The sequence below is a fragment of the Heterocephalus glaber genome, unplaced genomic scaffold, assembly GCF_053883595.1.
Source record: "Heterocephalus glaber isolate CG9 unplaced genomic scaffold, H.glaber_assembly_v1.0 deba00001481, whole genome shotgun sequence".
NCBI classification, from domain to species: Eukaryota; Metazoa; Chordata; class Mammalia; order Rodentia; family Bathyergidae; genus Heterocephalus; species Heterocephalus glaber.
Genome location: NW_028258317.1, coordinates 44,749,071 through 44,771,704, shown reverse-complemented (window position 1 = coordinate 44,771,704; position 22,634 = coordinate 44,749,071). Strand labels below are relative to the sequence as shown.

At 43.4% G+C, this 22,634-nt stretch overlaps 1 protein-coding gene across 8 annotated transcripts in view; it reads left to right on the top strand.

Annotated features, from left to right (window-relative positions):
• The window catches only part of Kdm4c (lysine demethylase 4C), a 453,670-nt gene that overhangs the window by 27,208 nt on the left and 403,828 nt on the right, over positions 1-22,634 (top strand). For 3 of the 8 annotated variants that reach the window (XM_087183462.1, XM_021252814.2, XM_004838273.4), the window contains exon 1: positions 13,178-13,385. The exons of 2 other annotated variants lie outside the window; for them this stretch is intronic. The gene's annotated coding sequence lies outside the window, so the exon portion shown is untranslated. Of the gene's footprint in view, positions 1-13,175; positions 13,386-22,634 lie in introns of those variants that run through there. 3 more of the 8 variants (XM_087183466.1, XM_087183465.1, XM_004838271.4) reach the window with 3 other exon arrangements.

Sequence of the window (22,634 nt, the reverse complement as noted above, 5' to 3'; positions counted from 1 at the left end):
GGATCTCTTCTTATTAAAAGGCTTCTGCACAGCAAGAGAAACCACCAGCAGTTTGAAAAGACAACCCACAATGTGGGAAAAAATCTTCACCTTCTTTTCCTCGGATAAAGGTCTACTATCTCGAATCTAGAAAGAACTTAAAAAGATCAGATCTCCCAAATTTAAAGACCCAATCCAAAAATGGGCATCTGAAATGAACAGACATTTCTCAGACAAAGAAGTAGAAATAGCAAATAAATACATGAAAAAATGTTCAACGTCACTGGTCATTCGAGAGATGCAAATGAAAACAATGCTGAGATTCCACTTCACTCCAGAAAGAATGGTTGCTATCAAGAAATCAACCAATAACAAATGCTGGCGGGGCTGTTGGGAAAGAGGAACCCTGCTCCACTGCTGGTGGGAGTGTAGCCTGGTGCGACCACTGTGGAAATCAGTATGGAGATACCTCAAAGAACTAGGACTGGAAGTCCCATTTGACCCCACTATTCCACTGCTGGGGATCTTCCCCAAAGAATTCAAAGAATCATACCACAGTGATATATGTGCACCCATGTTCATAGCAGCACAGTTTATGATAACTAAAACTTGGAAACAGCCCAATTGCCCATCAACTGGAGACTGGATAAAGAAAATGTGGTTTTTTTGTAAAATGGAGTACTACTCAGCCATAAAAAATGAGAAATTAGAGACATTTATAGCTAAGTGGATGCACATTGAGGCAATACTCTTAAGTGAAATAAATAGGACACACATGTATAAATACCGAATAGTTTCTCTGGTGTGAGAAACTGAAAGTGTAAATAAGGACTAAATGTATAATAGGTCATGTGAAATAGGAAGAAGAGGGGCAAAGGGGAAGGAAGTGGGAGGGCTAGGGGAAAGGATAGAAGGGAATGGGATTAATATGAGAAAATGGAAAAATAGGCACAAAATCTTTGTAAATAGGGAGGAATGGAGGGGTTGAAGGGAGGGCTGGGCAAGGGTGAAAAATAAGAACCAAGAAAGACTATATAAAGGTGCAAATTTCCAATGATGAATGTCATTATATTGTATACCTAAAATGTACTAATGATTAGAATGAATAATCGATAATGCAAAATAGGAAGAAAAGGTCCAAAGGGGTAGGGGTAGTGGGAGAGGCAGGGGAAAGGAAAGAAGGGAAAGAAAAAATGATGAGAAATGGAAAAAATGGAAATAAAGTCTTTGTAAATAGGGAAGGGTGGAGGGCGTGAAGGGAGGGCTAGGAATGGGGAAAAAATAAGAACGAAGATGCATTATGTAAAGGTACAATTCCCAGTGAGAAATGTCATTGTGTTGTATACCTACAATGTACAAATAAAAGAATTTAATAAAGTGCAAAAAAAAAAAATAAAGACCCAATTCAAAAATCGGCATCTGAAATGAATAGACATTTCACAGACAAAGAAGTAAAAGCAGCAAATAAATATATGAAAAAATGTTCAACTTCACTGGTCATTCGAGAGATGCAGATGCAAACAACACTGAGATTCCACCTCACTCCAGAAAGAATGGCTGATATCAAGAATTCAACCAATAACTAATGCTGGCAGGGTTATGCGGAGAAAGGAATCCTTCTCCCCTGTTGGTGGGAGTGTAGATTGGTTCAACTACTGTGAAAATCAGTATAGAGATACCTCAAAGAACTAGGATTAGGGGTCCCATTTGACCCAGCTATTCCTCTTCTGATTATCTTCCCAAAAGAATTAAAAGAATCATACCACAGCGATATATGCACACCCATATTTATAGCGGCACAGTTTGTAATACCTAAAACTTGAAAACAGCCCAATTGCCCATCAACTGGAGACCGGATAAAGATATGGTTTTTCTATAAAATGAGTACTACTCAGCCATAAGGAATGAGAAACTAGAGACATTTATAGCTAAATGGATGCATACTGAGGCCATACTATTAAGTTAAATAAAGAGGACACACATGTGTAACTACTGAATAGTTTCTCTGGTGTGAAAAACTAAAAGTGTAAATCAGGTTCAAAATGTATAACTGAACCTGGGATTTAGCTCAGTGGTTCCACCGCCTGGCTCAAAAGCGCAAGGTCCTGAGTTCAATCCCCAGTACCAAAAAAAGATGTATAATTGATAATGTGAAATAGGAAGAAAAAGTCTAAAGGAGTAGGGGAAGTGGAAGGGGCAGGCAAAAGGAAAGAAGGGAAAAGAAAAAGTATGGGAAAAGGAAAAAATAGAAATAAAGTCTTTGTAAATAGGGAAGGGAGGCAGGGGAATGGGGAAAAAATAAGAACCAAGATACATCATGTAAAGGTACAAGATCCCAATGATGAATGTAACTGTAATGTGTACCTAAAATGTACTGATAAACTTAATGAAAAAAAATTGCTAAGTTGCCCAGGCTGGTCTCAAACTTGTGATCATCCTGCCTCTGCCTGACAAATAGCTGGGATGGATTACAGCCATATGTCATTATACCTGTACATCAAACATATTTTAAGGAACTCAAGAGAAAAAGAATAATCTATTCACTCAGGATTTTTCTGCTCTATGTTATTCTTCCTTTATTCTATATGTTTCTACTTTCCTTCTAATATAATTTCTTTTAGTCTAGGCATGGCATGTAGCTCCATGGTAGAACTCTTGCCTAGTATGCACAAGTTCCTGGATTTAATTCTCAATACTACCATCCACATAAAAAAAAATAAACCAAATACAGTAATTTCTTTATGACTGATCTTCCTTTAGCAATTTATTCAGAGCAAGTGTGTTTTAAACAAATTATTAAATTCCTTTTTTCTGAGTGTGTCTATTTCATGTTTATTCATGAAAGATATGTTCACTTAATTTGAGGTGACATCACTAATTTTTCAGCATATTAAAAATGTTGTGGGCTGGGGATTTACTTCAGTGGCATTGCGCCTGCCTTGCAACCACAAGGTCCTGAGTTCAATCCCCAGTACTGCAAAAAAAATGTTGTTACAAAAAAATGATACCTTCTATTTCCAGAGTCACTTGAATTGTTATTTACCTGTAAGCAATGTGTTTCTCTGTGTGTGGTTATTTTCAAGACTGCTTCTATTTTCAAATTCATCTCAATTTGGATTCGTCTTTTTTCTGTTTAGAATCTGATGACTTTTGACATTTTGAGAATGTTTAGTCCTCTTTTTTTCTATTTATTTCTTTGTTGGTGTGCATTCTTTCCGCTCTCCTTGTGAGACTCCAATGACATGAATGTCAGTGCTTTACTGTTGTTCACAGATCTCTGAGACTTCATTTTGATGGGGAGGGGATCGTCTTTTCTCTTTCAGTTGGAATTTCTATTGATCTAGCAAGTTCACTGATCCTTCCTTATGTCATTTAGAGTCTGCTGGAAGTTGTTTTAGTCGCTGTGTTTTCTGTCATAAAGTTTATACGTGATGTCTCTATACCTTCTATATCTTTACTAAGACTTTCTATTTTTCCATTTATTTAAAGAGTGTTTGGGCCCAAGGCCTTCCCCAACCCTTTTAATTTTTGCATTTTGAGACAGGTCTTGCTAAGTTGCTACGTTGCCTGGGCTGGGCTCAGATTTTGATCCTTTGGCCTCAGCGTCCCAGAGTGCTGGGATTACATTTCTGTGTTACCAGGTTTGGCTGCAGCTTTTAAATAGTAGTTGCATTAGAGTCTATCATGTATTTCCAACATATGTAACATCTCACTTTTAGCATTTATTCATTATCTTTTCCTATGTAAATTGAGATTTTCATGACTTATTTATTTATTTGGTACTGGGCATTAAACTCGGGACCTTGCAATTTCGAGGCAGACACTGGTACCGCTGAGCTAAATCCCTGGCCCCAAGATTTTCATGATTCTTCATGTCAATAATGTCAGGATGTATTCTGTATGTTTTGGGTATCATGAAACTGTGTCTTGTTTAAATCCTACAAAATATATGCTGATATTGTTTTAGAAGTATAAAAATGCCAATATTTCTGGGTGTGGTGGTGCACACTTGTAATCCCAGCACTAAGGAGGCTGAAGCAGGAGGATTGCTGTGAGTTTGAGGCCAGCCTGAGCTACATAGTGAGTTTGTTGTAAGGCCAGGCGAGTTGGAACTATAGAGATGTGCCACACTCTGAATGAAATGGAATCCTTTATTATAATAGCCAGCGGTCCAGAGCAGGCTCAGGTCCTCCAAAAACTCTGGACAAAGGAAAAGCAGTTTGCAGGGCTCTTTTAAGAGCTCTTCTACTTGGGGAGGGCTCAGGGAGTGGGGAAGCACAAGCAGAATTTCATAGGAACAGAAGTTTGCTAAGTCAGTGGACGTCAGGGGCAGTTTCACACAGTTTAGTTAAAATAAAGTATCACACAGGTGCCCAAGTCTTCTGTTTACAAGGTAGTGAAGGTACCATAGTTGCAGACTCACACAGGATGCAGTGGTCTGTTATGCATTAACTGAGGGGACTCCCAAGGGTGGGAGGAGGAAGGGGAAGGTGACCACCTGAAATTACTCAACTTTACACAAATGGAGTGAGGTACACAAATGGAGCCAGGTTGGCTATCACAAGTTCAAGGCCAGTCTGCACTATAAAGTGAGACTTTGTCTCAAAAAACCAAAAATAAAACAAACAAACAAACAAACAAATAAATGCTAATGTTATGAAAGACAAAGACTGGAGAAAAAAAGGTAAAAAGATATGACAGTTAAACGCAATGTGTGTGTGTGGGGGGGGGGACAGTGCTGTAGCTCAGTGGTACAGCACTTGCCCAGAATGCTCAAGGCCCTGGATAGCTCAAGCCACAGCACATGTGTATATATATATATACACACACACACACACACACACACACACACACAGGCAAAGGGATACAAACAATAGAGTATTCCGTTACCATTGCCTTCCCTACATGTGATACCTGTGTTGTACTTCTGTGAGAGAGCCATTTTGGTTCAGGCTGCAAGTTCCCTCTGGGCCTGGGAGAGGGGGCCCATTCTCTAAGTTTCTGCAGTGCTGTCTGTACCTATCTGTCCTGTGCTACCCAGTGGCCAGGTTTGTGCTGTCTGTGGCCATCATCACTGTCACCACTAGGAGAGCCCTTTCCATTTCACAGGAGCTCTTTCCAGTTTAGAGCTCTCTTCACCCACAAAGATGCATCTTTCCTGGCTTGGGACTGCACTGAGGCCAGGCCAGGTGATACTGTATTTGAGAAAGAAAATGGTTACAGTCAACTCCAGTTTCCTTGTTTTCCCTGTGTGCTTGCTGTTATTTGCTTTTCAGCGTCCTTGGATAGCTATGCAATACATTCTGTCTAAGTTTTTTAGCTGGCTTAGTGTGAGAGACAGAGAGGCATGTATTTATTCCTTTTTACACTAAACTTTAACTGAAGCTGTCTTTTTAATAGACATTTTGTGCAAATTTCTTGAGGGTCTATTACCTTATGAAATAATAAATGATGTTAAGTTTTTCTTCAAACCCCGCCCTATGAAACACGCCTATGATCCTAGCGCTTAGAAGCTGAGGCTGACGTAAGATTCAGTTTTAGGCCAGCCTGAGTCTCATAGCAAGTTCAAGGCCAGCCTGGATTGCATCACTGTCTTAGCAACTTGTTGCTTGGACAAAATACTGACACAAGTTGAAGGTGGAAAGGTCTATTTTGCCTCACAGTTTGTGGAGGTTTCAGTCTATGTTCAGCTGGTTCCAAGGCAAGACCCCATAGCAGAGGGTCATCACAGAGGAAAAACAGTCCATGGTGTGGTGGGCAGGAAGCAGCAGCCTTCCTTATGCTCTCTCTTTTTATTCCATCCAAACTACAAGCCTATTGGTGGGCACCACTCACATCAAGGGTAGGTCTTCCATCTTCAGTAAATCCATCACCCACACCAGAACCCTGCTAAACCAATCAGTGGACTGATCCAGTATCACAGACCCATGATCAAGTATCACACACCCATGATCCAGTCACTATGAGCCCCGCGTATGAGTGCATGAGACTTTGGGGGGACATCTAGATAACAGCCATAACAATCATAAAGTCTTGCCACAAAAAGAAAAAAAATCCCCAAACCTCTCAAACTGAAGGAGAAAGAGGAGAAGGAGAAGGAGGGGAAGAAGGAGGGGAAGAAGGAGGGGAAGAAGGAGAAGGAGGCGAAGGAGGAGGAGGAGGAGAGGAGAGGAAGAAGAAGAAGAAGAAGAAGAAGAAGAGGAGGAGGAGGAGGAGGAGGAGGAAGAAGGGGAAGAAGAAGAGGAAGAAGAAGAAGAAAAGGAAGGGGAAGAGTATGGAGAAGAAGAAGAAGAGCTAGGCATGGTGGCAGAATCCTGTAATCTCAGTGCTCAGGAGGCTGAAGCAGGAGGATCGCCATGAGTTAGAGGCCAACTGGGCTACATGGTGAGTTCAAGGCCAGCCTGAACTACATAGTGAGACCCTGCCTCAAAAAAAGGAAAGAAAAAAAGAAAAAAGGAGGGGCCCAGGGATTTAGCTCAGTGGTTTCGCCACCTGCTGCGCAAGCGAAAGGACCCGAGTTTGGTCCCCGCTACCAAAAAAAAAAAAAAAAGAAAGGAGAAGGAAGAGAAGGAGGAGGGGAGGAGAAGAAGAAGAGGAGAAGGAAGAAGAAATAATAATCTACATTTCAGCAAGCTTTCTAATGACAGCATTAAATCCTTGGATTTAGAACAACTATAGAAATATAATTTTTCAATTGTAGCTATCAATAAAATGATAGGCTAAGGTCTCATGCAAAACTCTTTCCTTTAATTAATTGCTTGCAAAAAATCCCCTAAATAGAATTATTAGCTTAGAGGCAATGCACATTTTTAAGGAGTTTGATACATATGTCTAAATTGCTTTCTAAAAAAAGATTGTTGGAGAATGAATTCATACGTATTCTTCTTTAGACAGTTTTTTTTCCTTTTTAATTTTGAATTCTTAAACTTTAGTATGTGTTTTCTAAGGAAAAGAATATTCTCTTATAGAATCATAATAAAGTTATCAAATTAAAAAATATATTGAAAAATACATTTGTATTCTAGTTTTTATCTACTATAATTATATTTTTATTTGCTGTATTTGCATTTCAGTTTCTTTAGTTGTCCTTTAGAGCATCTGTGTATTATATATCAGTCCAGGATCACCTACTGCATTTAATTGTCATATCTCTTAATTTTGCTTTGTTTTGGGACATTTCTCCACTCTTCACCTTTAATAATATTAGCAGGGGTTTTTTTGTTTTTGTTGTAAAATACAGACCAGCAGTATTATGGAATGTTCCCCAGTTTGGTTGTGTGATAGTTTAAATGCTAGATGTAGGTCTGAAATAGAGAACAATAAAGATAAAGTTGCAGAAAATATAGATGTAGTTTTCAAGAGACAGTCTTGTAGAAAAAAAATGGTGTTGACAAAGTATAGCCCAAGATGAAAATAACAAAGGGTCCAGCAGATTAAATACAGCTGCTAGATAACTAATCCTCTTAAGTGTAGCTAAGGAAATTAAGTCATCCAGAATGGAGTGGCTTTGTCACTGGTGGGGACCCAGCCCTTTAAGGGCAGGGATGATGCCCTTGTTAGTGGTGCCTACCTCACCCACCATCACTAGCAGCCCACATGATTCTGGGCATGGGGCAGCCCTGAATGGACTTACTGAGTTAAGGAGAACACAGATTACTAAGAGTAGGCATCTTCAGTCTTCTTGCTATCACATGTCGTTTGCTGTCATTGAACAATAAGAAGTTAGAACAAAGGACAACACGACACTTGCTTGGCATATGAAATTGGCAGCTGGTCAAGTTCACTGGACTCGTGGCAGTGGACCTAACAGCTAAATGACTCAAGAACACAAAATCCTCTTCAAATCTGACCATGTAACAGATTGGCTTTCTCCAGAACAACATTATGTCACCTGTAGGGGGTGGAGTGAGTGGGGAAGCTGGCTAACTTCCAGAATCTCAATAGCAAGTCTTTGGAAAAATGTATTTATTAATTTATTTTGAGACAGGGTCTCCCTATGTAGTTCTGGCTGGCTTTGAACTCACTATGTACCCCAGGCTGGCTTCAAACTCATGGCGATCCACCTGCCTCAGCCTCGTGACAGTTGGGATTACAGGTGTATACCACCATGCCCAGCTTGGGAAAAATTTATTTTCAAACATAGGAGAACTCAGGGTATAATTCACATGTGATCTCCTTGAAAAACTAGTGACAGCTCAACTTCTTTGAAGCAGGAACTCTTGGTAAAAATAGAATTCTGGCAGACATGAAGAGAGGCATAGGAAAATGGAAGCACAGTGAGGTGTCAGTGGATATATGCTCTCTTCTGTTAGAACTGTGCTGCTGGAATGGTGAAATAGGTCCCTGTCAGTGTAACAGCAGAAATATTGGTGATTCAACTGGGGTATTCCTTTGAATTTTAGTATTTGGGAACAATTAAAGAAAGAAGTTTTAGTAATATAGGAAGACCCTATGGACAAGCTGAAATTCAGAAATGCTCCTTTTTATTAAAATGGGTTAGTGGTTGCAATAATCCTGCTGTACTTTTCTGCATGAAACTTATTTTTTTCTTTTAAATGAGATGGGGGTCTCGCTATGTAGCCCAGGCTAGCCTCGAACTCACAGTGATCCTCCTGCCTCAGCCTCTTGAGTTCAGGGATCACAGGTGTTCATCACCACACAGCTAATTTTTTTTTAACAATAAACTTTTGAAAAGCGGTGTGGGCAGATAAAAATCTGCAAGGACATTTCTCCAGGTGTTAATCAAATGTGATGATGAACACTACCCGCCAGATGGACTTTATTGTTATTTTTTCAATGAAATGAGCTTCAAGTAGCAGGCAGTGCTTGGAGAGCCTCTGCTGTCCGAGGGGAAGGCAGGAGTGCAGGCTGTAAAGGTACTAGCTCCACACCTGAGGAGATGTTAACTGCAAGGGAGGTGGGGTTGTTAGTGCTCTGGTTGCAGCACTCAGGTTTTCAGGGGTCTCCCTCTCCCATTTACAAGTTTACCCTACAAACCCACAATTACACAGAATTGGAGACTGCTTTTAGGGCCATGTATTTGGAGTTATTGCTGAAAGGTCCATAGTAGAAAGCAGTTTTATGGCATTCTATTCTACTAGAAAGATGGTCTCTCCAGCTTTTCCTGTCTGTCTCTGATGGAGGCTTAGACACACCTGTGATCTAGAGGAAAGGGGGGCAGGAGAACTTTGGGACCCAGGGAGGGGACTGCAGCTGGCCTGGGGCAGCACTCAGCCAGGTGGGGCCCATGTAGTGGGAATCTGAGGGGCAGGGGACGGGGAGACGGAGGAATGAGGGCACACACCACCCCCTCCTGCTTGCCTACTTGCCACTGTCTCAGTCATTCTTCATTCATGGTGGTGTTGGCAGTGGTGTGGAAGGAGTCACCATTAGTTCAGAACCCCTCTTTCTTAGTCAAAGGGCCCAAGGAAGGAAAGGGTGCCTCAAGGAGCAAGCTCATTTCATTATTTGTATGTCAGGCCAGTCATAACTCAAGGGTCCACTGTTCTTGACATCTTCCTGAAATAATGGATTTATTTCATGATGATGATGATGATGATGATGATTTTGCTTTTTGAGACAGTTTCTCACTATGTAGTTCAGGCTGGGCTTCAACTCACTATGTAGCCCAGGCTGGCCTTGAATTCACAGTGATCCACCTGCCTCAGCCTCCTGAGTGCTAGGATTATAGGCATGTGCCACCAAGCCCGGCCTGTTTTATGATTATTAGCTCTACAAACACTGACTTCTTTTATCCATTACACCATTCTATATTTCCCATGTATTTATATATTTGTATATTAATTAATCTTGTAAAACATGTATAAGCAACTAAGTTTCTTTTTTTGAGACAGGTCCTGAGATAGGAGATTAGGGCATGGTAAAACTGGCTGGGGAGGTAAGCATGACCTATTAAGCACAAGTCCTGCACACATGTGCTGCACAGCTCCCAAAGCCCTGAATGTGGACTTCTCAGAACTGGAGTAGGTTTTCAATAGGATGGCCTAGACTTGATATCAGCCTGAGGTGTGAGAATCCTAACACTGCCTGTCAGGACCCAGATGTAGACATTCTCGAGGGTTTTCTGGAGATTTGGATAGCATAAAAGAAAGGCAGCCATGAAGAGCCAGTGCTATCTTAGTTTTCCATGACAGCCCACACTATGTCTCCCAGATGCAGTATTTTATCTTTGCTTTCACCCTCTTTTTCTTTTACTCTGCCCAAGCTTACTCTGCAGAGCCAGTTTCTCTCCCACTCTTCCCTTTTACTTTCTTGAATAGACTTTAGCACTGCTTTTTGGTTGTTTTATTTGACTGAGCCAAGAAGAACCTGGCATTCAACTCCAGAAAGAGGGGTGAGCAACCCCAAACCTGGTAACTAAAGTTGGTGAGCTACTTTTTGGAAGAAAGCTACCCAATAACAGTCCTACTGTGTAGCCCTGGCTGGCCTGAAATTCATGATCCTCCTGACTCAGTCTCTCAAGTGCTTGGATTTTGTTTGCTTTAAAACATTTTTTTAAATTTGTACATGTATCCTGTACACAATGATTACATTCATCATGGGGAGTTGGTATGTGTACATAACACATCTTAATTCTTTTTTAAGAGTAGGAAAAATTTATTGGCAGAAAGCAAGCTTCTGCCTGAGACAGAAGGGGAACCGGAAACTGGGTTGCCCGCCCACCCCACTTTTCAAGGATGTCTTATACAGCCAAGCCATGTGGTGAGGTGGGTACAAAGTGGGACAAAACTGTAAGACCCAGTGGAAACTTAAAAGGTGGGCATGAGGTGGGACAAAGCCAGGACCAATCAATAAGATTACATGTACAGTCACCCAGCTAATATTGATTAAGTGGGGGTGAAATGGGGGAGCAAGTCACGTAGCAAGCATACAATGATTTTCAGTAAGGGTGAGTCAAGCCCCTCTTCCAGGTGATGGATACCTATTTAGAATATCAATCACTGCTATTCATCCTACATGGATGTGGTAGTTTCTCTTCTTTTACAAGTTTGGCCTTCAGTGACTGTAACACATCTTATTTTTTTTTTTCCCCTTTCCTTCCCTTGCTTGTTTGGTTTTTTGAGTCTCATTATGGCATATGGAAATCAGGCTGGCCTCCAACTTGAGGCAATTCTCTTGCCTCAGCCTCCCCAAGTGCTGGGATCACAGGCATGAACCACCAGGACTGGCCAGAGTGTTTGTATTACTTGCATGCACCACCACACTGAGCTCAGTTGCTGAAGCTTTTTTTTTCTGGTATCAAGAATCGAACTCAGGACTTCGGGCTTGCAAGGCAGGCATGGTGCCACTGAGCTAAATGCCTGGCCCCCTGTTGCTGAAACTCTTTAAAGGTTAATAGGCTTGGAGGGTGTGGTGGCACACACCTGTGATCCTAGCACCCTGGAGGCTGAGGAAGGAGTACTACCATGAGTTCAAGCTCAGCCGGGTAGAGTTCAAGGCCATCCTGAATTGCAGAGCAAGACTCTATCTCAAAAAAAAAAAAAAAAAAAAAGTTAATTAGGCTCAAGTAGGAAAAAGCGCTGTTTCCTTTCCAGTGGTTTTTTGTTTTGCCTTCAAAACTTCCCCTTTCCTAAAACAACAAAAGTGTTGTTGGAAAATGAAAGTGAAGGCACCTAAATCTTACACTTCAGTTATCAAGTTAAATCAACCTGCATGATCTATTTGTCAAAAGGTAGGTAAGAAGGTCAATGTAAAACATATACAAAAAAGTATACTAAATGTTTAAAAAGCTTTTAATCTGGGTGCCATGGCACATGCCCGTAATCTCAGCTATTAGGGAGACTGAGGCTGGAGGACCACACACTGCTCAGAGGATAACAACTACAGGTTATGGTGGCTTAGCGCGGTGTGGTAGTACACACCTGTAACCCCAGCACTCTGGAAGGCGGAGCAAGAGCCCGGCTTGCTGCGATTTAGTAAGACTGTTACAAAATAAAAAATGTAAAAAGGGCTGGGGATCTAGCTCAGGGAAAAAGCCCAGTGTGTGTGTGGGAAGATATGGTGGTTTAATAATCGCATTAGCTACAGCTCACTTAACCATTACATCTCTTCACAATGCTCTCCTCTTATGAGAAGGGAGTCTGAGGATGTGGTAAGTGGAGCTGTTGAGATATTTTTAAAATGCGGAAATCTATCAGAACAGAAAGCTTAGCACATTAGACAGCCCAGGTTTGTTCACTGGTGTAAAGACTTGCTAATCTTTCTTAGCTGAGAAGACGTTTGCGGAAATGTCATAAAGGACCCAGCTGGGAACGCTGCGGGAAGTTAAAAAAACTGTTCAGCTTTGCAAAACATCTGGTGCTCAGCCACCTGTTTTTGACAGTACAAAGGCTCCAGGTCTGTGTGGTTCCTTCTGACGCCTTGGAAGGCGGGGCTTCGGAGCGGAATCAACAAGTTCTAACAAGTCAACAGAGGTCTAAGTTCCCAGGGCCTAGAAGCACCTGCACCTCCAGTCACTCCGATAGTCCCCAGGGAGGGAGGCTCAGCCCAGACTTCCTGTCCAGCCCTCCTCTCTCGGGGTCTTTCCATCTCGAGTGCACACCTGCGCGGGGCGGGACTTGCCACGCGTAGGTGACTCGAACATCGGACGCTTTTGCTTCCGGAGAACGAGACCTTTTGCTCCAGTGTTGCTTGTTCGGGGCTGGGATGTGTGGAAACCGCGCGCTCTCGGGATCGCCCACTGCGGTAGGGAGGCTCAATGCCTGGGGCCACGGGACGCTGTCACCGTCGGCAGGACTTCCCCGCCAGGCTCCTCCCGGGATCCCAGGGCCCCACCCATGACAACGCCACTCTGACGTCCCTCTGCCGCAGGACGCTATAGGCCGCTCGGTGTGGGAGCCCCGGCACGACGTGTGGCGCGTGGGCTCCGGCAGGGCCAGCCCTGTAGGAACCCAGTAGGCGCTTCTGGGCGAGGCTCTGTGCACCTGCTCCTTCCTTCTGCTCCAGAGTCTCCCGGCTCTGGGCAGGACGGAACACGCCAGCCTTCAGAGGCCGGGAAGATGCGCCGCAGGTAGAACAGATCCAAGAAAGCGTAGGAACGCAAAGCCACAGCAGGAAGGTGCCCGCACCTTTAAACTGTTGGGAGCCCACGTGACCCACCCAGCGCCTGCCCCAGGTCACGTGACGGCGCGCGCGCCCCCCCCTCGCGGGGAGAGCCGTCCTTGCCGTGCGCGCGCCCTCGCCGCACCTCCTCCGCGCAGCCGGGCCGGGAGGGAGCGCCTTGGCGGAGTGATCGGCGCCCGGGCCCCGTGCGCGTGCGCAGCGAACAGCTGTCACCCTGTGCGGAACAAGTCTTCGAATTTCCCAAATCTCCGCGGGCGGGAGGCCTCGTTTTCCTCCCCACTCCGGCTCCTCGGGGCCGCGTCCTCGCCCCCTCTGCGCGCCAGGTAACCGCTGTTCCGGAGTCCGGGGCCGGGCGGGGAGGCCCGGCGTCTGCCCGGCGCTACTCTTCAGCGCGGCATGGCAGGAGCTGCGGGCGTCCGGGAGCCGGGGCGCCGGGTAGGGGCGCCGGGTCCGCGGCCACCATCACGCCGGGAAGGGCGCGGACGGCCCTGGTCGCCGAGGACAGGCGGGAGCCAGTGACAGTCCGCTTCGGCCTCGCGGGCTCGCTTCCCTCGCCTGCCGCCCTCCCGGGAGCCGGGGCCGGGGTCGCGCTCGCCGGGCAAGGTCCGCGCGGGGCCGGGACCCCGACGCTTGTCCGTCCCCGGCCAGTCCCGGGCGCGCTCGGGGCGGCTGGGCCTGGCACCCGCGGCCCGCGCCCCCCGGGCTGTTAGGACCGGGAGCGGGCGGGGGCTCTGTGCAGGGTCGCCCCGGCCGTCGCGCTGCCCTTGGGGCGTCCCTTCCCAGGCACGGGGCCAGGTCCTCCTGCAGTGTCCGGGGAGCCCCGGCTTGGGTAGACAGCGGGTGCCTAATAAATGCAGGTGGCTCGGGGCGCGTGGACCGCCAGGCACAGAACATGGCGTGGTGTGGGATGTGGGGAGCGGGGCGAGCGGGCCAGGGCTCCATGCAGACGTTTGGGATTCGCCTCGGTGCTCAGCCCGTGAATCCCCCGGGGCTCGATCGGATCTGATGCTGTCCTCGTGGACACGGAGCCACGCTCCCTTTGGCTGAGCCCTGGAGTCTGTGCCTGCCGGCGTGGTTGTGGGCGACACCCGTAAGGGTGTTGGGTTCTTCCTTCCGGAGGAGACAGCAAACTTTTCTTTTGCGCTTGATAAATTACCTATGCGAGGTGATTTGTCACGCGCTGTATCGAAAGTGTAGGTTAGAATTGTAGCCTGGTCACCCTTATCCCAGGTGAAAGCTTGCGATAGCCTTGATCCGTGAAGGTTCGCACCAAACTTTGCCCTATTTTGCCCACTAGAGACTGTGTGTTTTAAACTTGGCTTCACTGTTTCTATGGGAGCGTTTACTAATTTTCTAATTTCTAAGTGTTGTGATTGAAATTAGTGGCTTTAATTCTTTGGTCGGCTAGCTTGTTTTGTTTTTGCGATACTAGAGGTTGAACCCAGGGCCACGCACAGAGCTATATTCCCACCTCATTTTTTATTTTAAATTTTGAATTAGGGTGGTCTCGAATTTGGGATCTTCCTCCATTTGCCTCCCAAACTGCTGGGATTACAGGCCTTGTCACCCACGCCCAACTAGTGGCCTTATCTTTTTAAAGGTTCAGTTTTACTTTGTAGCACTGGGTTCTCCTCTGTGGCACCAGTTAAATTTTCTTATCTTGCCTGGCTCCTCGAAATGGCTCATGATTTGTTTTGGAACATATTACACAGTTGTTCCGTTTTTGTTTTTTTTTTTCCTTGAGACAGGGTCTTGCTAAATTGCCCAGGAGGTCCTGCCTTGGTCTCCTAACTTCAGAGATTACAGGTTGGGCCACCACAGTAAGCTTAAATCAGATTTAGACCCTCTTTCTCCCAATTTTAGGGCTCTGAAAGGTTTTCGCATAAGCTTTACAGCACCCCACAAACTTGGTGATACGGTAAAATTTCAGTTGGAGGATTGTTTCGTTTTATTAGCAAACTTTAAATGCTTGCTTTTCTAAAGTTAAAAATAAATGTTTTGGGCCAGGGATTTAGCTCAGTGGTTTCGCCGTCTGCTGCGCAAGCGCAAGGACCCGAGTTTGATCCCCGGTACCAAAAAAAAAAAAAAAAAAGAAAAGAAAAATGTTTTATGGGGCTGGGGATGTAGCTTAGTGGTAGTGTGTGCTTAGCGTGCACAAGGCTATGGGCTCAGCCCGCAGCATCGAAAAAGTAAAATAAAACAATTTTTTTTTTTTAAAAAAACAGGATCTCTCTATGTAGTTCAGGCTGGCCTTGAACTCATTGTGTAGCCCAGGCTGGGCTCCAAGGTACAATGATTCTCTTACCTCAGCCTCCTGAGTGCTAGGATACAGGTGTGCACCACTATGCCTGGTTCTAAAAGAAATGTTTTAAACGTACATACACAAATACTTTAAAATTCTAGTAATTATTCTGTAAGAATGATGTTTTTAAAAGCTGAACAGATACTTAATTAAAAAACAATTTTTAACCTCCGCCCCCCCCCCAACCCCCAGAATTTCTTGGATTTAAACTTCAATTTATGGATGAAAATCTGATAAATTTATTTTTTTTCTGAACACCTTCCAAGGGATAGGTTGGGTGCTACTGGAATAATCCCTTTTTTCATCTCTTCATTGTTTTTATAAATAGCTCTTGGCTTTTGTACCTTCCTAGCATGTTAACACCTTGAGAACACGTTTTAGGTTTTTGTTATTTCTAGTAATTTGTTTAAGTAATCAAGCCTGTGGTATTCAAAATATCCCCCCACCCTTAAAAAAGTAGCAGCTTTATTGAGAAACAGTTTGTCTTTTTAATATGTGGAATAAGATGGAACTTATTTATTTATTTATTTTATTTTTTGTTGTGGTGGTAGTTCAGGCTGGACTTGAATTCATTCATAGCCTAGGCTGGTCTTGAACTTGCAGTGATCTCCTGCCTCAGCCTCTCCAGTGCTGGGATGACAGATGCACACCACCATGCCTGGCCTCAGTGACTTTCAGTATATTCATAGAATGGCATATGAGAGACACAATCACCACAATTTTAGATCTCTACAGAATGTGGTAAATGGACCTGAAATGGACCCAAGAAATCCTGTTCTCTTTAGAGTCATTGTTTCCCTCCAACTCTGACCCCTTCCAGCTAGGAAACCACTAGTCTTTCAGTCACAGTAGATTTGCTCATTCTGGACATTTTATGTAAATGGAATTGTGCAGTAGGTACAGTGTATATTTTTAAGGTTCATGTTGCAGTCTGTATCACTATGTCATTCCTTTTTATGGCTGAATAATATTCCATTGTATAGAAGTATCTCATTGCATTTATTCATTTATCAGTTATTAGACATTTGGATTATTAATTTAGGCCATGAATGTTTGTCAGGTTTTATGTGGACATGTTTTCCTAACTCTGTGGTGTGTATTGAGTAGTAAGATTGTGGGCTTGTCTTCTTTTGAATGAATGAGTGAATGAGCATGGAAGGGTGGCCTTGGGGTATAATTTCTTGAGGGCTTGAAGGGGGCCCTGTTGATCTTTTCCTCCTCCATTACCAAGTCCAAGTAAGACCACGTGGGGCTTTGTCCTGTGGCTAGTGCTGTCTTCTTTCTCTGGATGCCATTAAGATACTCTTTCTGGGGCCGGGGATTTAGCTCAGTGGTTTCGCCGCCTGCTACGCAAGCGCAAGGACCCGAGTTCGATCCCCCGTACCAAAAAAAAAAAAAAAAAAGATACTCTTTCTGTTAGCACCCTTTCTTCATGTTGCTCAAGGGTAGACCATTTTATTTATTTGTCACATATTTATTGGGATAGAATGATAAAATAGGTGCCTTCCATACTGTCATTAAGATTGGTGTCTCATGCAAGTCTCTCAGTCTTTAAGCAATTTTGTACCTTTTGTCAGATACATGTCTGGTAGAGTATCTTGGTTGGCATACCATAAAGGCACTGTAACTTTTTTATTTTTTTCTGGTGCTGGTTATTAAACCCAGCGCCTTGAACATTCATCTTATTTTTTATATCTAGTAATCTGGAAAGCTTTGTGGAGCCTAAAGTATAAATTTAAAATACTACCTTTAAAAAACAAACTCCCAATTCCCAAAGATCCCCTATACCTCACTCTCCCTGCCCTTTGGGAGTTACTGATACATTAAGAAGAGACTGTCTTGGGCCAGGGATTTAGCTCAGTGGTTTCGTCGCCTGCTGCGCAAGCGCAAGGACCCGAGTTCGATCCCTGGTACCAAAAAAAAAAAAAAAAAAAAAAGAAGAAACTGTCTTTCTACATCCATACTTGCTGGGCTTAAATCTCTCCACCATCCCCACAAACAATAATCCCTGTAAGAAGCCTGCCCCAAGTGCCTCTTTCCAGACCTCCTTCCCTGGGAATCAGCCCCATCTACAGTTCCATCTGCAGGGCATTGCTCTGCCATTTACCTGTTTTTCACGGAACTCCTCTGACCCCCAGTTCTCTGGATGGGCTTGTTCTGCTTACATTCTTGCTCCTTTGGCCTGGATTGCTCCCCTGAGCTGTGCTTCCCTGTCAATTCCATCTCAGTTGTCACTTTTTCAAGTTACTCTTCCCTCAGTCCTGTATGCTCACCATGGCAGTGTTCTGTGATAGCCTTCTTTTTTTTTTGTACCACAGATCGAACTTGGGTCCTTGTGCTTGTGAGGCAGGCGGCAGAACCACTGAGCTAAATCCCTGGCCCTCGCCTTCGCCTTCTTTTTTAATCATGCTGTTACTAGTGTATCACTTTTCCTCATGAATGCACAGGGAAAGGACCACACAAAAATATTAACAGTGGCTATTACAGGTGATGGAATTATGGATAATTCGTTTTCTTCATGTTTATGTGCATTTTCTAAAATTTTCTTCTATAAATCAGTATTATTTTTGTGAACAGGAAAAAAAAAGTTCCTAAGATCTGTGGGGTTTTTTTTTTGGCATTTTTAATTCCTTAGAAGGTCATTTTATTTTTGTGTTTGTTACATACAGTAGAAGATGGAGGAAAAAGGTGTCACCAGTATTGCTTTTTTTTTGAGACATGTTCTCATTGTGTAGTTCAGGCTGGCTTTGAGCTCCTTTTGTAGCCTAGAGTGGTTTCCAATTTGTGGTCATCCTCCTGCTTCAGCCTCCCAACTGCTAGGATTACCAGGCATGCATTACCACATCCTGCTTGTCATTTTCATTTTGGTGAATGTTCTTCTAACAGTTTTTATTTGTTTTAATAACCTACACGAGATATTAATGAATCTTTCAGAAACTTCTAGGGAAGCAGTGGCGTAACCTACGGCATGTGTGCCACGGCCAGCTGTTTATTATCATTTAAAGTCAACACTGTTAGGGCATGATGACCATACAGGTACTTACTGGTTACTTGGATGGAATTTTCCGATGGTATTGAAATTAAGCTGATTCTTAGAGAATAGGATCTAGGATCTGGTACCGTATTAAGAGTATGAGAACTAATTATGTGTTAAATAACTCATTTTCTTTTTTTCCCTGCGAAGTGTCCTGATTAGTACATTTGTATGTTTCATAGTATGAAGAGTTCTGGTGAACAATTGGTTATTTGCACTGTTTTATTTTTGCTGGTATTTATTCTGCATAGTAACAGATACATTTCTTCATTACATTAATATCTGCTGTGTGCCTTTGGTGTGTGTTAGATGTGGAACATGCAGTAATGAACATGATAGACAAGTGAGTTTCTACCATTTCATGAAAGAAGATTCCTTTAAGAGTGTGTTTGTTACACTGTATCACTGTATTTTCAGATACACAGTGGCTTCAGCTGTTACTCAGGAACTGCTACCACCATCTTTAAAACTTACCCTGGATTCTTCTTGGTTTGCATTTGTTATATATTGCTGTGGAGCAGACTAATGTGTCATCAAAACCTTATTTATTTATTGATTGATTGATGGATTGTTTAATGAGACAGGATCTTGCTGGGTATCCCAGACTGGCCTTGAATTTGTAATAGTCCTCCTGCCTCAGCCTCCCAGAAGGCTGGAATTAGCCCTTTTTATACTTTTTTTGGGAAGGGGATAATTTTTGAGACAGAGTGTTGCTATCTAGTTCAGGCTGGCCTCAAACTCTGTAGCCTAGGCTAGCCTCGAACTTCTGGGGATCCTACTGCCTCAGCCTCCCTAGTTCTGGGATTACAGGCGTGTACCACTATGCTTGGCTCTGAAAGATTTTTTTTTCTCTTTAAAAATATGTCTATATAATTCAGTTATTAAGTTGGCATCTCGTTAACTCTAGCAAAACAGAACTCTGCTCTTTCCTCTGGGTTCTACTTCTGTGGGATTTCTCAGGAATCTCATCCCATTCCATTGTTCAGTCAAGAAGCCTGAAATCTTCCCAGCAACTTCATGGCTCCCTAGCCCTTTCACATCCAGACAGTGCTGAACTTGGCACTTCAGCTTCCCAAGACCTGTACTGGGCTGTGGCTTGTTTGCACTTCAGTGGGTCAGCCCTTATCTGCTCAGCTGCAGCTAATCTCTTCGGTACCCGTTTCTCTTTTAAAATGCAAATCGGGCCCTTCTACTGTGCTTGGAGTTTTCAAATTCCTGCCTATCTATACCTGCCTGGGCTCCTCCCCTGCCCCAGGCCTTATCTCCAGGGTTCTGCTTTTCCACTTTGCCCTCTGTCTTTTCACCTTCTCAGCTCTGTCTGCCCTTCCCAGTTGTGCTGCCCAGGCTGCTCTAATTTTCCTTCTTTCTATACATCTTTCAAGTCTGCTTGACTCCATCTGTACTTCCTCAGCACCTGTAATTTCCCAGTCCACATCAGCTCCCCTAATGATAAGCTGTCTTCACCCTATGCTTTTCCACAATGCTTAGTACGCTTTATAGTTCATATTATTATGCTATTATTTGATTGTTTTTATCTTAACTGTGGGAATTCTATAGGGACAGGGACCAAATATATGTATTTATTCCCTCCTTATTTCACACCGGCATATTGTGTGCACAGTATTTTTTTTTTTTTTTTTGTATGGGGATTGAACCTAGGGCCTTTAAACTAGGCTACATACCCAGCTTTTAAATTTTATTTTAAAGGGCCAGGGATGTAGCTTAGTGGCGCCGCACCTACCTGCAAGAGCAAGGTCCTGAGTTTGATCCCTGGTACTGAAAAAAAAAAATATTTTGAGGCAGGATCTTGCTAAGTCACTAAATTGGCCAGGGTGGGCTAGAATTTTCAATCCTCCTTCCTCAAACAGTCTCTTAAAGAGTTCTGGGATTACAGGCAAACAGCACCACCCCTGGCTTCAGTGAATATTTGTTGAACAAATTAATGACTATTGTGTATATGACCAATTAAACTGTAAACCAGGACATGTATGACTCAACGTGCACACAAGCATACCTGTATAAAATTCAAATGAACATTTCACAAGACATTGCTACCTGTGCAGTACACTATTTTCTTTGTTCTGTATGACATGAAAATATAGACATAATACACCAATTTGGCTAGGACTGAAGTTAAAACAACAGAGCTCTAAGGCAGTACTGTACAAGCAAAATGGCTCATTTCTATCAACCCCTTTGTTGAAAGATAATTGCTATTTCATCATTGTTACCTGATGAGAAGTACAAAATACAGCTTTAAATACCCACCCTCACTCTTGCCTTTATTTATTTATTTATTTATTTATTTATTTTTGGTACGGGGGGGGGGGGATTGAACTCAGGACCTTGTGCTTGCAAGGCAGGCTGCGGAACCACTGAGCTAAATCCTCGGCCCCACTCTTGCCTTTAAAGCTAGTCCTCCTCAGAAGTTCTGGTCTGGTCCCAGGTAGTAGTTCCCCAAAGGAGGGTTGCTAAGGTCACAGAGAAGCATCTAGACCTACTTCTCTCTTAGGTTTTATCTTGCAGATTTCGCTGGTGCACTGATAGCCAGTATTCTTCCACCCACATTGGCTGAGCTCATTTCAAATATGTAGTGGATCACTTAATTTTAAGCCTGGCTTTTCATCAATTTTGTTTTCTCTGTAAGTTAGAAACCAAAATTTTGGAAATGATAATGTGGACCACCCAAGGCACACCAGTAGGTGTTTGTGGCCATACTAATTCAGGAGTCTGCAGGGTAGGGTGCCAGGTTCACTGCATCACAAGAGTTGTGGTTCTCCTCAGTGCTCACTTTCCAGAACCGCTGGAAGGAAGACTGTGTAGTTTGGTCCTACCATGAACTATTGATGTCTTAAAATCTGTTTTGCTAACAAAATGTCAGGAAAAAACCTAACTATCTAGCAAAAGGGCTGTTTTAAGTGAACATTTTACTATTCAGTTCTGCTCATCATTGAGAATACTCTTTTCTGGCAATACATTCTTTTCTGTTGAATACAGTTGAACAGTTAGCTGGGCATGCTGGCGCACACCAGTGATCATAGCACTCTGGGTGGCTGAGGCAAGAAGACTGCCTGCAGGCTGGCCTTGTACTGACTGTGTGGCCCAGGCTGGCCTTGAGCTCTCAGCAGTCCTCCTGCCTCAGCATCCTAAGTGCTGGGATTATAGGCTTGCATTAACACATCTGGCTCTAATCTCTGTTAAACAATTTCCTTTAGAGCTTTCTAGAGAGAGATGTTCTATATAAGCAGCTCTGTAGTATTTCATGCAAATAGTACTTACTGGTTTGAACATTTTTTTTCTATCAACACTATAATACAGAGATTTTTTTTTTTTTTTTTGGTACTGGACATTGAGCTCGGGTCCTTGTGCTTGCGAAGCAGGCGGCAGAACCACTGAGCAAAATCCCTGGCCCCAGAGGAGACTTTTAAAATATCTGTCCATAGTCGGGTGTAGAGGTATTTACCTGTAGTCCTAGCACTGAGGCAGAAGAATTGGGAGTTCAGAGCCAGCCTGGACTACACAGTGAGCCATATCTCAACAAAAAACAAATAAAATAGGTCACATAGAGCTCCCTAAAAGTGTTTGTACGGTATTTCATTACATACACATACCAAAGGATACATGTTAGTCAGCTTTACATCGCTGAGGCGAAAAACCTGAGTCAATGACTTTAACAGATTTTGGCCCAAAGTTTCAGGGGTCTCAGTCTTTGATTGTTCAGCTCTTTTGCCTTTGGTAAAGTAGAATATCACAGCAGAAAGTGTGTGATAGAAGAAATTGCTTCCCACATTGTAGCAGGAAAGCAAAACAAGAGAGAGGGAGGGGCCAGGGTTCCATATTCCCTTCAAAGGCAACTCCCCAACTCCAGTGGCCCAACTTTTCCACCTTGTCTCCAACTCCTAAATTAACCACCACTCTCTCTCAGTAGTGCCATCACCTGGGACTAAGCCTTCATCACGAGCTTTTGGGGGTTTCTAGAGCCAGACCATAACAAGATAATTAACCATTGTAATATGGAGAGTCTTAATGTTCATTTTATTCTCATGTGATGATCTATCTACTCATATATCATTACTTTAATATTTTAATTGTTGTAGCTTTACTTTGTTTTTAGGATTTTTCCAGACTAGTTTTTTGTTTTGCTTTGTGTTTTGAGTTAGGGTCTCGCTATGTAGTCCAGGCTGGTCTTGAACTCATGTGTAGCCCAGGCTGGCCTCAAGGTCAAAGCAATCCTGC